We start from the raw sequence: 10783 nt of genomic DNA on the forward strand, positions 1-10783 counted from the left end.
GGAACAAGTGTAGGTGGGCTGCTCCAACTAAAATTTGAGAGAAAATAGAGCAATAATAAGCGAGATACTGCTAAAATAAAATAATAATTCATGTAGATTCATGATGTGAACTAAATTCACCTTCCATAGGCATAACACGCAACTTAAGAAATGTTCACTATGATGACGTCATCAAAATGAAAAATGGTGGGAACAAAGCTTGTAGAGAATTGTCGTAGCTACAACATATCTAAATTTGGTAGAAAATCAATCAAGTTTACAGAGATACATTCAATTTTCCATAAATATGCTGACGTCATTAAAATATGCAAACTCGTATTTTGAGTTCGAAGGCCATTATGATGACGTCATAATACCTTTGTTGGCCAAATGAGACATGAAATCATATCTCCGACTCATACTTTATCAAAATATTTTAACAAAATTCCAAAGAGCTATAATGCATTTTGTATAAGCGTGCTTTTGCCCATATGCTATGTATTAAATGAGCTCGCGCGCACGGACATTTATCTTAAACGGGCGATCATTCCGTTATCAATGGTCATAAACAGATAAACATGGTATAAAATTATTCGGGAAAAATGGGTAATATCATGAAAGAAAAAATGGCGATTCTGTGTTGCGTACGGCCATTACGCACGAAAACGCGAGCGCATGCGCGTGTGCGCGTTAAAACAAATATAATCCTTAAAATGGAGTACAACGTATGCAAAAACAATTTGAAACGATTTTGAGCATTTTTAAATTGTGCGCTCGCACTGACGCGCGCGTTTTTTGACCTGAAATTGACCGGACGGATATTGACCATGATCATGATAATTATGAATGAAAAATGACTTTCCGTTATAAAGATATGATCATGAGTTGATTTTCAGAAAAATTCACAAAATCGCGCCTAGATAACGTAATCACTCAAGGTCATTATTGAAAACCTCATTGTGCTTGGTCCATATGCCTATACGTAGGTGTGCCAAATTTTAAGGCAGTTGATGGAGCCATTTTCAAGTTATCTTGCTAACAAAAAAGTGGCTTGAAATAAGAAAAATTATCGAACGAAAACATAAGGTGATTTGTATTATATACAGCCCACCTTATAAAAGGAAAACCAAAGGGGGGTGGGGTGGGGTTGAGCCCACGTCATTTACATAAAAGGTAGGCGGAAAGATGTCTCGGAAAAGATAACCTCAATGTTTTTTGAACATAATGTGGCTTACACCCAGTAATTAAGATCGATTGATCGATCTGTAATTTATTGCAAACAAGTAAGACAAAATCTTGGAACCAGCGAGATCTGAATCTGCCATCTACTGCTTGCAGGGCAGCGACTCTACAACCAGACCAAATGTAATGCTTCCCGGGAGAAATTTCAATTGTTTAAACATAGCCCATATGTGGATTAATATCCTGATGGCGGACTAATGAATATTAATAAATCAGAATGAATCGGGAGACCTTGGGTATTTGTTTCTAGTTCATCGTGACTGTGCCATGGACCGGTGATGTCCTGGTGGTAGAGTCGCTACCCGACAAGTAGTAGATGGCAGGTTCAGATCTCGCTAGTTCCAATGATTATTCTGATTCTGACTTGTTTTCAATTACAGATCGATCAATCGATCTTGTTTACTGGGTGTAAGCCACAAATATGAATAATCAAGTATATTCTTGTGAACAAAATAGTTTTAGTTTAAAAAATAATGCCTACTTTCTTCCGCATGCATTTGTTTGTCCTCTGAATATGTTCTTTCGATGAAAGGTGACAATCAATTTCAATTTCTACAAACGGATACCTCTCTTATATCTGATCTTGATATTCTCACAGATCCTTTTTTGTCTATTGATCTACCTTTGGAATTCATAATCATAAAGCTTGTTTTTTGTAGGTTAAGTGTGACTTCATTAGCATTACACCATTCCTGCACACTGATTAAATTTTCATTAATAATTTCTAAATCAATTTCGGTTTTTCGAGTATTAAAAGTATGAAAAAGATTTGAGCTATCAGCAAATAATCTGAAATCGAAATAGTTTGTAGAGTAATAGACAAGTCATTTATATTATAGTAAAAAAATACTGTTGCTACATGGATTTGACATACGTTGTGTATTGTATAAAATATTAAACTGTGATCGTTTACACAAATAATCTTCAAACCATTGCAAGGCTAACCCACGTGTTCCATAGTGTGACATTTTTTGAGGAGAATGCTGTGGTTTATAGTATCAAATGCCTTTTGAAAGTCAATCAAGATACCAACTGTTTTTCTACCTTCATTTAAGTATTTTCAATAGTGTATTTGCAAGATTAATCAATGATAATTTAGTGTTGTTTTTCTTAATGAAACCATACTGGTGCTGTAACAGGATATTATTTGCTTCCAAATAGTAAATTACACGATTATTTATTATTCTCTCGAAGATTTTGCCCAGTATAGATTAAACTGAAATGGGTCTGTAATTACCAGCTAGATCTTTTTGTCCCTTTTTATAAATAGGTGTCACTTTTTGCTACCGTTAAGAGTGTCTGGAAAGTTTCATCTTTCTATGGAAGATTAAGAATAAATGTTAATGACCTTGAAATTTATAGAGCAGCGTCCCTCAACAATCTTGCAGGAAAATTGTCATATCCACATGATTTGTCTGTATCTAAAGTCTGTAAGTGGTTTTTCACTTCATTCTCTATTGATGATTACAAATTCTATTTTCTAATAAAACAAAAATCAACTTAAAAAGTATACACAGTGCATGTTAATGTTATATTGTAATTAATATGAGCATCTTGAGATTTTATGAATGAATCATGGTAATCACTACTTATATTAATTAAAAATCATTTGTACAAATATTTTCTGCCTGTACATTGTGAGTCCAAAAAAGTTTACACCAAGAAAATTGATAATTATAAAAAAAAAAAAAAAATCATTTATGAACAGTAAATTATTGATATCATTTTTGTGTGGTATGTGGTCACGCTTGGATGAACAGGAGACAAGAAGAGAGTGCAAAAATCGACTTGCACCAAAGTGATGCATATGTGATGTTTTTATTATTATTATTATTATTATTATTCATTTCACCAATCGGAAAACATGCAATACGTATAACAATCAGATAATACATGGATATTTCATCATACATGCAAAGTTAACAATTTTAGGAAAGTGGAAAGGAGAGAGAGAATGATACAATCTGCTGGTCAGGGGTGACAAAAGCAATTGAAATTCCTATTACTCGAAATCATGTCACCCCTACAGGCTGCATCCTCGAAAACGAAGAGTAAAGAACAGAATAAGAATTCACAATGTGAGATAATAAACATATATCAGGATAAACATTTGATTTGATCATTATCGGGAAGAAAAGTAATATGTATTGACATCAAAATAATGATTAACAATAATTTATAACTTTCAAAATGAAATGAACAGAATTGTAATCTGAAACCTTAACTGCACGGAACAAAATGAAGAAATGAGCTTGCAATATTTATTTAAAAAAAATTTAGCGACAAAATAAACATAAATTAGTCAGCTATGATCTAGGTGAGATACAAACTTATAATTGGGGTTTCCAAAGAAGAACCATGAGGGTTCATGCCAACGTTATAAAAATCCCCGAGTACCATGCATGCATCATAAAGTTCCATGTATATGGAAGTCAGGTTCTGGTGGAGACGTTCCCAGAATGATGAGTTGCTGGATGGTTGTCGATACAGGAAACCGATGATCCATGATTTTCTATTTGCCTAGATAGCAAACCATAATACATCCAAGTTGTCTGGAGTGGTGAGCAAAATTGGTGAGAGTGATAGCTACTAGGATACCACCGCCACGTTGGTTTTGACCTCTGTCTCGTCGTAAATAATATAGTCATCTGGGATACCAAGGGGGGGGGGGGGGATTTGAAAAATCGCGCCGACCAATATTTCAATAAGTTTGAAGTTTTATTTATTCCACATTTTACATAGCACAACAGTTTATACTCTTTTTTTAGGGGGTAGGGGGGCAGTGAGCACTAATTTTTTTGAAAGAAAGTGCCAGCCAATATTTCGGGCGCGGGGGGGGGGGGTCCCTGGTAGAAAGCACCTTCGCCAGCCCAAGGGGGATTTAAACCCCCTAACCCCCCCCCCCTAGATCCAAACGGCTCTTCGGTGAGATTTTTTTCTTCTTCCGATTATTGTTTCTGAACAATTACAACATGAATATGGATATAACATGAAATGTTTAAAACTTGATGATAAATTGTTGAAATTTGATAAAAAGCCGTTTTGTGGCTTGGTCGAGACAAGTTGTGCTTGTCCCGTCTGTACTGTATTGCGTGGCAGGGAATAGGCCATTTTCGTAACGTAATCAAATTTAATACATAAGGCTTTGTGAAGTTCCCAATACAAACTATTTCATTCACCTGTCTAGATTCGCAATAGTCAGAATGCAAACTGCATGTATTAAGTGTGACAGCAACTAATGTATGCAGATTGGATTCTGTCTATTTAAATACTATTATTATTATCAGGTGAATGAAATAGTTTGTATCGAGGCACTTGCTTCACTTGGGGCTTCATTGAGAACGCCCGTAGATTTGGCCAAAACCCGTTCTGAATTTTAGAACCTCAGCGGTCACCCTGCTGTTACTTTAGTAGCATCTTGATTTTGCACACGATGCGCAGCTTCTCTGTCCGCAATGAGCTTGCGAAATACCCCTAATGACAGCATTAAGAACACAAAAGCAAGTAGCTTGACCGTCCTCATTGTGATAGATTCAACAATAGCAGGATTCAACATACTAGTGACCGTTCAAGGATGTGAGAACACGAGTGACATCAACGGTGGTGCAGTGTAGCTATGCAAATCCGAATGAGAATATGATGTATTTCTTCAATCATCAAAGCACATGAAGAATAAGCAAATGTTCCATATATTCTGCCAACAAGCATCCACAAGTCATCATAAACAAGATGTCAGCATCAAGATGAGGTAAGTCGCCCAAAATACAGTTAAATTCATGAAAAATCAAGAGCTTAAAGATATAGTACACACAGAACACACACAATAATACACACAACATGTGGGATTTGGGTATTAATTCGGTCTTTGCAGATCCAAATAACATCCCTTATGCCTGCGTCACACTGTCCCAAAGTTGACATAAGATGGACACACGATGAAGGAAAATTCCAATTTCGGCTCTGATCGTGAACACGTCGGGCCATATCGGGCCATTCGTGAGGGCATCTGAAGCAATCGTATGACCACCGGTCGATTTTTCAGGCTCCGGCAGCAACTTCGTGAGCGATGGCAAAATCTTTGGTGTGCCAAAAATTTGCCCGAAGACCTTGCGAAGGTTCATTTTCGTGTTGTATTAGTTAGTCCATGTTGCCCTTCGTAAGGCCATCGGGAGGGCATCTTGTCAAATCGTGTCATTTTCGTAATTACTTTGTGTGATCATCGGTGCCATCGGGCAGTTATCACCTCACGAAGACAATACGAAGGATACAAGAAGATGCCCGAATGTCTTCGGAAGGCAACACGACTACGTGAAACCCTCGCAATGCCATCGTGTAGCCATCGTATTATAGTACGATGACATCCAGATGGCACCACGGTGTCGCCGAATTTTAGCAGCTCAAGCGTTTCCCATGTGTCATGGTAACGGGGACATATGTTGCAATAAGCTATATTTCTCGTATCTATACTGATTTGTTTTTCAGATTCAATGTTTCATGTTAGGCAATGTTTTATATTACATTATGTGTTTTTAATTTTGTTCATAAACTTTTGAAATTCGGCTAAACGCCGCGATGAAAGTTTTATTTGAAATTTTGAAACCATTTTGAATGAATGAATAAATGAATATAAAAAGCCAGCCTCATAGCCAGAGGCTTTTTCAAGTTCCCCAAAAGTGCCCTTTTGCTCTGTAAAAGTGCCCCTATAACTTCGTAAGAAGTGCCATTTTTACAGAGCAAAAGGGCCCATTTTACTTAAAAAACTGCCCATTTCACTTTTGACAAGTGCTCCCCTTCACCTCTGATAATTACCCTATTCAAATTTGAGAGGTGCCCCTTTTACTTTGACCAGTGCTTCTTTTCCTTTGTAGGAAGTGTCTCTTCCCCTTTTAATAACTACCCACTTTAACTCCCATAAGCACACCTTTTATTTTCACGTGTGCCCTTTTCCATAAATATTGAAAGCATCCCTGTTAATGTAACCACAATGTATGTATAGGGGTACAAACCAATGTCTAACAAATTGTATATTTTCGATTTGAGATTTCCCTTTGTAGATGCCCTTTTTTCTTCTCCAGAAAGTGACCTTTTTTGTCGGTCCCATCCCCCAATTTGGAAGTCGCTACGACGCCCCAGCTCTGAGCATCATTAATTTCCGATCAGCAATTGAATTTCCCACCGTCGGTCGAAGGTTTTATACCATCGGGAGGTCACGTGACGCCTCCGTGACCTAGTTAGAACGCATCGTACTCTCAATACGAAGTCGTGTGGCCTTCGTGTGGACTGTGGGTACACTTCTTATTAAAAATTCACATCTTTGGGTTGCCTCCGTGAGTGGTTCGAATGCCATCGTGTGACCTTCGGTAGGCATCGTACTTGCTTCGGCTGTTGGTTGGCTGTTGAACAAGTTCGGGGCCATCTTCGTGCGAAGTTCAAATTTTCTTCATCGTGTGTCCATCTTATGTCAACTTCGGGACAGTGTGACGCGGGCATAACAAAAGTCACACTCAGTCAGCCATACACACACACACACACACATAAGATGCAGACTAACCGAGTCCTTTGTGAAAAACAATTCACCACACTATCATTGTGGCATTATGATTGAATTTAAATTTCATTAAGATATTAAGTGGGAAATTTGCGATTTTACAGAATGTTTATTATGTAATAATGCGAGTATGCGAGTGCGCGGAAGTGCGTATGTGTATGTGTGTGTGTGTGACTTTGCTTCTGAAAAAAAAAGCACATTCATTTGATACATTCGATTCATTCTTTCACTTTAACACTTTTGCGCAAGTCGATATTTGCACTCTTGCAAGCAATGCCTCCAGACCTGTTCATCCAAGCGTGAACACAAAACTACACAAAAATGATACCACACGATTCGGGATATAATGGCACTGTTTTTTTTTCTTCAACATATACCAAATGTGTCGAAAAAAGGGTAAAAAATGAAATTATATTTACTTACTGTAAACGTGTATTTTTAGGATCAGGACTATTCATATTTTTGAGAAATGCACATTTCGGAGCTTAATCTATCTCCCCATTTATTCACCAGATATGAATACTTTGAGTTCGTACAATTGTATTGTGAACTATAGCATATCTAATAACTGTGATATAAAACTCCTTTGCTATTAACTACACCAACAAATATGTTGGTCTTTAAGAATATGTTTCAGAGGTTATTCCTGCAAATTGTTGAGTTTCTATCTTGAAAAATACAGATTTTGTATCCCTTGGAAGTGAAAAATAGCTCTAAATTAGGGTTTTGACAATAACAAGTTTTTATTTCAATAGGTAAAGTGCTTTTTTCTTTGGTCAAACTTATTTTAATATAAGAACCACTGGTGTTTCGGACGTTACACACTGTTAACATCATAACTTTATTCAAGTTAGTTGCTTTCTTTAGGTATTATTGACCCAAGTTACATTAATTGTTTGCAGAAAAATACATTTATTGAAAAAAATTGTGCAGTTTTGATTAGTTTAGCACATATACCTAGTTCATCTTCATCGACTACCCAATTTATGTAAGGTATACTGTTCATTTCAAGAACGGGTAGTTATAAATGCTTATGTGATCTAACAGAGCGAAATATGAAGCTAATAGCAATTGTAGACTTGTTGTCATAAAAACTCCTTAGAAAATTTACTTACAAACATACTCTCTTTGCATGTTATGAACAACAGTGTACAATGCATGCTATAGTTTGTTTCGGATGTTACACGATGTTACACTTTGCCTTAAACTATGCAGTGTGTTATTCAATAATATCACTAACACATGCATGTACTGTATATAAGCAAACCATTGAAAAATATTTTGTCTTAAATAAAACTATAAAGAAGTATCCCCAGCCATTAAAGTAATAAGAACTAAGGAAATTCTTATCCATTGTACATCCTGGGAATGAGACATTTTACATTTTACTTTAAAGTTGTGTATGTTTTAGATCTTAATACTAGTAACAATCACCTTTTACCGCTATTTGTATTAGGAGGCTGTTTCAAAAGGCAACACTTTCAAATGCTCTTACAAAAGTATTTATTTATTTACTTGATGACCGATTGATAGATGGATGGGTGGATGGATTGTTTGGTTGGTTGGTTGATTGATCTTCACTCTTGCTGTGCCGATATCACAGGTGACAAACAGTATAGGTATCTTAGATTGCACTTTGCCCCAACAGGTATGTGGATACCAATTAGATGTTCGGAGCGTAAATCAAGTATTCTAGTTATCTGTGAAACATTATAGATTCATAGAATATAATTTTGTAAAGGATCCTTCAAATTTCTCTGTTGAACGATAAACGATGGTTAATGAATAGGCAAGAGAAAAGGGACAAGCAGTATTAAAGCCCATTTATATTTCACACTAGCTTATAAATTTGAGAAAGAAACTGTATGTTTAGGATCATTAAATATGGTATTAATGCTCTTTTCAGTATTGGATAATGGCAGTTGTAATTCCTTGTACACAGATTAGTTACGTGTACTGAGTGCCCTTTTTAAAATGTATTTAATTTTCAGATGAAATTCCCCATAATTTTTTAGAGAAACTTTTTAATTTGCTTGATTTTATCAACTTTATATGCCTGTAACATACCCATGTCATGTACATGCACACTGGGTATTGCTTAAGTGGGTGATTTTGAGCTTTTGTAACCTACCAAATAGTTTAGATTGACCATACAATCTTTGGTTATATGACATCATTTGGAACAACCTCTGTAAAAATGAAAACCTGATGATTTGCTAACACACAGCGATGTAAATAGCAAGAGGAGAGGTTGAAATATTGAAATTTGATATTCTCACATCTGTCTTTGCCCCTCAATTAAACTAGTTAAAGTATGAAAATGCCTGTTAACAGTTTAATGTAACGTCCAAAACGTGCTAACAGCATACCAGAGAGTGCTGTTACAATGGTTGAATATTTTTTATGAGTCACTTTTATTGAGATTTTTTCGGATAAATTACAATTAAGGATATACTAAAACAGCCAGCCAAAGTGTGGCTTCAATATTTTAGGTTTTATAAGTCAATTTTGCAGAAATTTTAGATATGTTACGAAAAATTTGATTTTTGCATCTTATTTCTCCATATTTCATATTTAAATCTAAATAAAATTACCAAAATTTTGTTTTTAACAGGAGTATGCATTGTGAAATCGTAACTTGCACATATGATTGAAAATTTGTTGAAATTTGCAAACTATGTATTAACAATCAAATAATGTAACGTCCGAAACACCCTTCTTGAGCTTAATACACACAATTATTGGATTTGAAAGACCTGATATCTGTTTTGACTTTTGTTAAGACTTATAATAACTTATTTCATAATGATTTATTCACTCCAGATACCCTAAAATATGGATTATCACCATTTAATTGGTATTTTTTGTTTCAGACGTTACATTTCTTTTGGACGTTACAACTGTTAACGGAAAAGTGGTTTTAACTATAAAATAGTATTGTAGTGATGTATTGCAAGTTTCTTTTTTTGGTGGGTAGCCGCAATGAAATGTTAAAAAAATGTTACGATAGATAGGTCCTGCAGTTTATATATTTTCTACTACTTCAAATTGAAAGTTGTTTCGGACGTTACAAAATTGTTTACGGAAAATGAGACAACTTTTTCAAATTTTGAGTATATTTCTAATATAAGCGCTACTATAATTAAATTATATTTTCTTTCAATTTAATGACTTGGAGTAACTAATAAGCTTATTCAAAAAATATACAATCACAATAATCTATTGTTCTAGTGGGTTAAATGAGGGTCTACATTTTTTACGGAAAATGTAACGTCCGAAACACCATTTTCAATTGCACTGTTCCATCAAAATACAGGAGTTAATTCAAAGTACTGTTAACTTTATTTAAGATCCACCCATGCTCATTAATCATCAATAGACAACAAAAAAACATATTGTTTGTAGCTATATTTTTTTTCCGGCTTCAACCAAAAAGGTATGTCAACTTTTTTACGAAATTCCGTAAACAATTTGCTGTTCAGGGATACCTCATGCACATAAAGCAAGATTGAAAATTTGTCATTAAGCTATGGGAGGTCAATCTAGGTCCATGCTACAAGAAAAAATTGTAATTGATTTCTACTTCGTTATCTTTGTAAAGTTTCAGGCTCTCAAAGGGCCATTTAGCTATTTGGTCATAGTTTTAAAAAAAAACAGTGCCTAATACTCTTTCAAAACACGTATGATAACCTTTCATTCATAGCTGACTTTTAAAACAAATGACAATTTTCTGAGTGTAAACTTTTTTTGGACTCACAAGATATATCGCAACTAAAGGCTCATTTACATATGCCACAGTTTATGTCGGTGTTTTGTATTGTGAACCCACATGCTGGGTGTCCAGACAAGTTGGTAATGTGGTTAGATAATGTTCAAACAGAAAATCAACTTTTCTTTCAATATTTTATGATTCATTTAAACGTATGTTGACAATATTCTCATTGGCAAATATTCACAAAGCTATGTTACACTTGAACCTTGCTTTTTGTGAATTCAATGCATATACGACAGCTT

The sequence above is a fragment of the Strongylocentrotus purpuratus genome, unplaced genomic scaffold (assembly GCF_000002235.5).
Source record: "Strongylocentrotus purpuratus isolate Spur 01 unplaced genomic scaffold, Spur_5.0 spur5_scaffold_1, whole genome shotgun sequence".
Taxonomy (NCBI): domain Eukaryota; kingdom Metazoa; phylum Echinodermata; class Echinoidea; order Camarodonta; family Strongylocentrotidae; genus Strongylocentrotus; species Strongylocentrotus purpuratus.